This window comes from Cydia splendana, chromosome 12, assembly GCF_910591565.1.
Source record: "Cydia splendana chromosome 12, ilCydSple1.2, whole genome shotgun sequence".
Lineage (NCBI taxonomy): Eukaryota > Metazoa > Arthropoda > Insecta > Lepidoptera > Tortricidae > Cydia > Cydia splendana.
Window position 1 is genome coordinate 20,404,491 of NC_085971.1, and position 6,754 is coordinate 20,411,244.

General features: G+C 36.8%; 1 protein-coding gene and 1 long non-coding RNA gene across 5 annotated transcripts in view; both read right to left on the reverse strand.

Annotated features, from left to right (window-relative positions):
* The window catches only part of LOC134795644 (uncharacterized), a 439,378-nt gene that overhangs the window by 209,463 nt on the left and 223,161 nt on the right, over positions 1 to 6,754 (reverse strand). The gene's annotated exons all lie outside the window — the stretch shown is intronic.
* On the reverse strand, positions 4,689 to 5,544 carry LOC134795748 (uncharacterized). Its single transcript, XR_010144848.1, has 2 exons — positions 5,365 to 5,544; positions 4,689 to 4,878 (listed from the first exon to the last, which is right to left on the reverse strand). It is a non-coding gene; the product is annotated as an uncharacterized LOC134795748 (long non-coding RNA).

Below are 6,754 nucleotides of genomic sequence, written 5' to 3' on the forward strand. Positions count from 1 at the left end.
TTGTACAGTTTTATACAATGCTCTCATCTGCTTGTTTGCCTTCTGTATCATAAAAAAATAATTTCAAATAAATCCACAACTGCCGCCTGCGGATTTCCGGACCGATACGACCTTCAAACTTTCAAGAAAAGAGCGTAGGTACTCCCTTGTTAAAGGCGGACAACGCACTTGCAACCCCTTTGGTGTTGCGGGTTGCGGGTGTCCATGAGAGATAGCAACCGCTTACCATCAGGCGATTTGTCTGCTCATTTGCCTGCTATATCATAAAAAAACGAAAATATATAATAATAAAATGAAAATAACAATGACTATACCACAGATTAATAAATAGTTACTACGTAACAGATACTTCATTCCCAAACAAAAGCGAAAATACCTACGCTATAATAGCCTACAAAACCTTAATAATAATACCTGCTGCTCAGGACAAGAAGAAATGTACCATAAGTACGCGCACAAAGAGTCGAGACTGTGTTGCCCGCCGTGCGAGTCACGTGCTAACGCGTCATCGTAAGAATGCGCTAGGGTTGTAGGCATCTCTACCTATGATGATTATTGTAATAAAACGAATGTTGCGGATCAACCATATTTTTTATTAGTCAATCAAATATGTTTTAGTTTTATATAATGATTTTTTTTTCCCTTCTGGGAATTCTCTGTTATTAAATTTTATAGTATAAATATCCTAAATTGCGTAAATAATTTTAATAAATACTCAGGAGCAAAGCAACGGAAAATCAACGGTTTTTAAAGTTGTAATACGGTGCTATACCAGGCCGATTAATTATTACGTCGTCAAAATTATTTAAAAATACTTTTTCTAACCCTTCAATATAATTCTTAAACGTTTCAGGTGGGACCTTTAGCCCGCCATAAAAAGATGAATCTTTATTATAGGCTTTTTCCTTTGTTTTTTGACTTTTACACCCATTTACTGCACAATAATTACGTGGTTTCGGCATTTCGAAGCGTAAGCGCGGGAAACGTGCGGTGCGAGCGTTCAGGCGGGCGTTCGGCGGCCCTCTGTCGGTTGTATCGTCGACGATACGCCGAGCGGTAGGCATATAGCGCGTGGCCTTGAGCGTGTGACGGAGGCCTGACTATACCTCACTTTTTTTCTTTTCAGGTTGTAAAGTAAAGTAAGCTTAGACGTACCTACATTGTCTTGCTTATAACACTTGGTTTCATAAAATTAATTAAATCGGTTTCAGTCGGTAGATGTCTTAAGCTTTGAATTTGAAACCAATTTGTTTACAGTACAATAGCAACAGATCGGATCAGTATAATCTGGTATAATTATTATTATGACTCTTTGACTGGTATATTAAGTTAACATCATCAGACTCAGCTATAGGGTATACATGTACAGTCGCCATCAGATATATCGCAGCGGGCAAGGTGCTCACAAATATCTGAACACGCCTCTATTGTCAGGGCGTTAGAGTGCGTGTTCAGATATTGTGAACACCTTGGCCGCTCCGATATATCTGATGGCGACTGTACTATATAATCCATGTTTCCAGATTCTGTGTGGATTCTAGTCTATGATTTGTAGTTCTGCGGCAGCTTATATGTAGTCTTGCGGTTGTTCGATTGATGTGAGACGTTGGCAGAGATATACTGCCGTATTCGAACTTCAAGATATTCACAAGAGACGACACGTACTAGATCCATTCTAGATATGTTATAGTTTAGATATCAACTAGTTCTCTTTTGCAGCGCAATTCGGGCAACCAATGTCACTAGCTATTACGTTAGATAGATTAAGATATCTATTAGATGTGAATTGGATCTCTAAGTCATATCCTGGAAATCGTTCAATAGTATCTCCAGAATCGCACAAATATCAAATTTGACAGGTTAGATCTTAAACATATCGTTATCGTATCTTGGTGATGTCTAATAGATGTCTATTTCAAAATCCGAATCGGGCCCTCATATTGGACTATGTGCATACATTGTATACTTACGTACCTACTACAGATCAAACAGAACTATGTATGTGCTGGATATGATCAAGCTTACCTATAGCTTTTTTTATTTCTTACTTAATTTTACAGCGCGTTGGCGCCCCTTAGCTGTAATGCTGTAAAATTTTATTTCAATAAATATCAATCAATATCAATCATGGTGGTCCTAAAATACCTTGTAATTTTTTTTACTGTGTGTCAAAGTTGAAGGAGAATATTTTGAAAAATAATAAGTTTTGTTTTAGTTAAAACCTAAAGAACCTACTTTATTAATAACCAAATAATATAGTTAAATAAGAATAATATTTTATTTAAATGATTGTAGTTAGATATAACATTTAATGACATTTTGCTAAAAACCTAAGTAAAAAATATCGTTTATTAACAATAGAACGCACATGAAAACGAAATGTGCATGGTGCTAATGCCCGGAATATTTAGTGTTGCTAGCGTTCCAAAATTCAAAAAGAGCCCGTTAAAAAGATAAATGTTTAAATTGTGAGTACAGCTACAGCTACACCCGTCGTTTGGCGGGTTGCCAGTGCAGAAATATAGACCACTTGCCTAGTAGATGGATCATAGATGTTGTACGATCCCCCCCCCGAATACATCCGCGATAAAATTCAAAGGTTTCTTAACCCGTATTGGACCATTATGCAGACTATAGCCAATACCATCTCGCACATGAGAGGAGACCTGTACCCTGCAGTGAGAAGTATATTATAATAAATAATAAGAAATATTTAACATTTCTACACAAATTGACTAAGCCCCACAATACGCTCAAGAAGGCTTGTGTTGTGGCTACTCAGACAACGATATATGCAATATATATATATAAATACTTAAATATATAGAAAACAACCATGACTAAGAAACAAATATCTGTGCTCATCACGCAATTCCCTTGCTGGGATTCCAACCCAGGACCATCGGCTTCACATGTAGGGTCACTATACTCACTATCCACTAGACCAGACCGCTCGTCAGATAGGTACTGGCTGAATTATATTATACCTGCAATGGCACAACATCACCCGATATACATTTTTTTTAACAAGCAGAAACGTATGTGAAGGATGCTATTAAGCTTAGAATTAATTTAAAAAGTGGATTTACTTCCTTGGGTTAGACTTGAACTCACGGCCTCTGGATCGATACTCTCTTAGCGCTATGGTAACTGAGCCACCAAGACCTCATCCACAGCCAGCGAATCAAACCCACCCCACCCAAGCCAATCACCCAAGGCAGTAATTTCTTCCACATTTAAAGTGACCTCTCGGTCTTCTAAACGCTTCAAAATGCGGTGCCTGCGAGTGGGAGTCTGTGTTAACAAACAAATGAAAAACATTTTGTCGTAAGGCATTGTTGCTTCAGTATTTAAACGTTTTTTTTTTCATAACTACGTCTGTGCTTTCAAGCTTTGAAAAGATTGTTTCAAAAGAAGTACGGTTTTATTCACAGGTCTGTACCGTAATGACGCTTAAGACACATTTTGATTCGGTCAAGTTGTGTTCTCGGGTCTCTATTGGTCCCCATAAATTTTTTGTTCCGATTTTTTCAGTCCATAACGTTTTCCATCATAATTTTTAGTAGATATATTGTCAATAGTCATCAATTTTAACAATATAAATTGCAGTTCCGATTTTTGCAGGTCATTATTATTGTTAGTTATAAAATTTGTTACTCATAATATTCAAAGTCCAGAAGGTATACCATTACATAATGTTGAAGGCAATAAACTTGCTTACAATAATCGTTGTAAGGTCTTTTATCGCAGGTTATAATGATAAGTAGGGGCTCTATTGCATTCCCTAAATTTTAAGTTCCGATTTTTTTAGACCATAACGTTTTCCATCATCATTTTTATTAGTCATATTGTCAATAGTTATAAAATTAAACAATACAAATTGCATGCTTGCCTACCTACCTGGGGATTCTTTTTTATTTGGCTTACTGATTTCCCCTCCATTTCTTATTTTTCATGTAGTTTATTGAGCCATTTCATCCCGCCAACGAGTCGACGGAGCCCCGCTTCGCGGGACTCCTATTTCCGCTCTGAGGGACACAAGGTAACTAACGAACCTACCTGAGGAAACAGATTTATTTTGTTTGGCTTACTGATTTCCCCGCCATTTCTTATTTTTCATGTAGCTTATTAAGGCATTTCGTCCCGCCAACGAGTCGACGGAGCCCCGCTTCGCGGGGCTCCTATTTCCGCTCTGAGCGACACAAGGTAACTAGCAAACCTACCTGAGGAAACAGATTTATTTTGTTTGGCTTACTGATTTCCCCGCCATTTCTTATTTTTCATGTAGCTTATTAAGGCATTTCGTCCCGCCAACGAGTCGACGGAGCCCCGCGAAGCGGGGCTCCTATTTCCGCTCTGAGGGACACAAGGTAACTAACGAACCTACCTGAGGAAACAGATTTCTTTTGTTTGGCTTACTGATTTCCCCGCCATTTCTTATTATTCATGTAGCTTATTAAGCCATTTTGTCCCGCCAACGAGTCGACGGAGCCCCGCTTAGCGGGGCTCCTATTTCCGCTCTGAGGGACACAAGGTAACTAACAAACCTACCTGAGGAAACAGATTTCATTTTTCTTTATATGAAGGATGTTATTGATTTGGTTTCTTAGACGGAAATGACGGAATTCACTTTAGTCATTAAAAATGGCCCTTTGTTTGACATAATTATTGAAAGGGGTCTCTATTGGGACTCCCTCTGGTCGCATAACAACTTTTGTCATATTTTTAATTGTCATAACACTTTATGCATAAAATTGTAAGTCATAAAAATCTTTAGTCAGAATTATTCCTGAGCATAACTGGGTTTTTGTCATAAATGAGTTATGTCATAATATTTATAGTCATTAATTTAATTCGCATAAAATTTTAAGTCATCTGCTTGGTATCCATAATTGTTTTTCGGTCGAAGTATTGCAGTGCATAGTACTAATATAGACATAAAAAAATATGTCATATATTTAGTGGTCATAATATGTTTTTTTTTTCATAAATGTTACAAAGCATGAATAATAAATATAAAAGAGGAGATTGAAGGAGAGGAGCCCCCTCCAGTAGGAGAAACGGTTTTATAAAATAAACTAATCATAATAGGTAGGTTAGGTTCGTTAGGTTTCTTTAGATGCCCGAAGGGCAAACTACGCAGAAATAGGAGCCCCGCGTGAGCGGGGCTCCGTCGAATTAAGTGTTAGGGAAAAGGTTTTTTTCGAGGAGTTGTTGAGAGGCTAAAATTAGTTTCTTGAATTATTTATGTAAACCATTATGGTTGAAAATTATTATGCTACAAAACGTTATTCGTAAAAACATTATAAGTATCGATAAATATGCTTTTAGCTGGTATGACATTTGATTCCTTAAAATCAAAACCTATATGCACAAAAAATATATGACAACTGCTGAGTATGTCATCAAATATTATGGCCAAAAATGTATGACACAATATAATATGACTTTTCATTTGTATGCGCAATGATGATTATGACACAAGCTGTTATGCGCATCAAAGATATGACCTAAACTTTTATGCAACCCAATATGGACCCGTCTCTATTGGTTCCCATAAATTTTTTGTTCCGATTTTTTCAGTCCATAACGTTTTCCATCATAATTTTTATTAGTCATATTGTCAATAGTCATAAATTTTAACAGTATAAATTGCAATTCCGATTTTTGCAGGTCATTATTATTGTTAGTCATAAAATTTGTTACTCATAATATTCAAAGTCCAGAAGGTATACCATTACATAATGTTGAAGGCAATAAACTTGCTTACAATAATCGTTGTAACGTCTTTTATCGCAGGTTATAATAATAAGCAGGGGCTCTATTGCATTCCCTAAATTAAAAGTTCCAATTTTTTGGAACCATAACGTTTTCCATCATTATTTTTATTAGTCATATTGTCAATAGTTATAAAATTAAACAAAACAAATTGCATGGTTGTCTACCTACCTGGGGATTCTTTTTTATTTGGCTTACTGATTTCCCCTCCATTTTTTATTTTTCATGTAGTTTATTAAGCCATTTCGTCCCACCAACGAGTCGACGGAGCCCCGCTTCGCGGGGCTCCTATTTCCGCTCTGAGGGACGCAAGGTAACTAACGAACCTACCTGAGGAAACAGATTTCATTTATCTTTATATGAAGGATGTCATTAAAAATGGCCCTTTGTTTGACATAATTATTAAAAGTCATAATGTTTAATATTATAGCTCCTAAATATTAGAATATTAGAGGATATCATTTTCTGATATCGAAATTTGTAACAGTAAGTTTATGGGAAACAAAGGGATGACATTCAAACGATACGATTAACGACCATTAACGAGCATTAAATATGTCCCGGTTGACGGTTTTTTTTAATTTTTGAGAAAAATATTAGAATTAGGAATAAAGCTTCGAGCAACACCGGCTTCCGACACATCGGAAGGGAGGGGCCCAAGCGATATCTCACCGTACAAATCTTTCTGCCATTTTTCGCGGGGGGAAAGGTGCACACAGTCGCACTTCTCACACACTTACATACAAAATCCAATCTGTAATGACGACACAAATACATAGAAAATAACATACGTCAAAGACAAATCTTGCAAACCTCGATCTCTTTTTGTGTACGGACGAGTGACAAGTGTCACAACACGCACACTAACACATTTTCGTTGAAGTATGTTATTGTATTCTGAGAGATGAGAAGTCGGATTTGTCGCTCGACCGATCCGCAATTTGTACTGAGCGAGCAAAATCGATAAATCCAACAA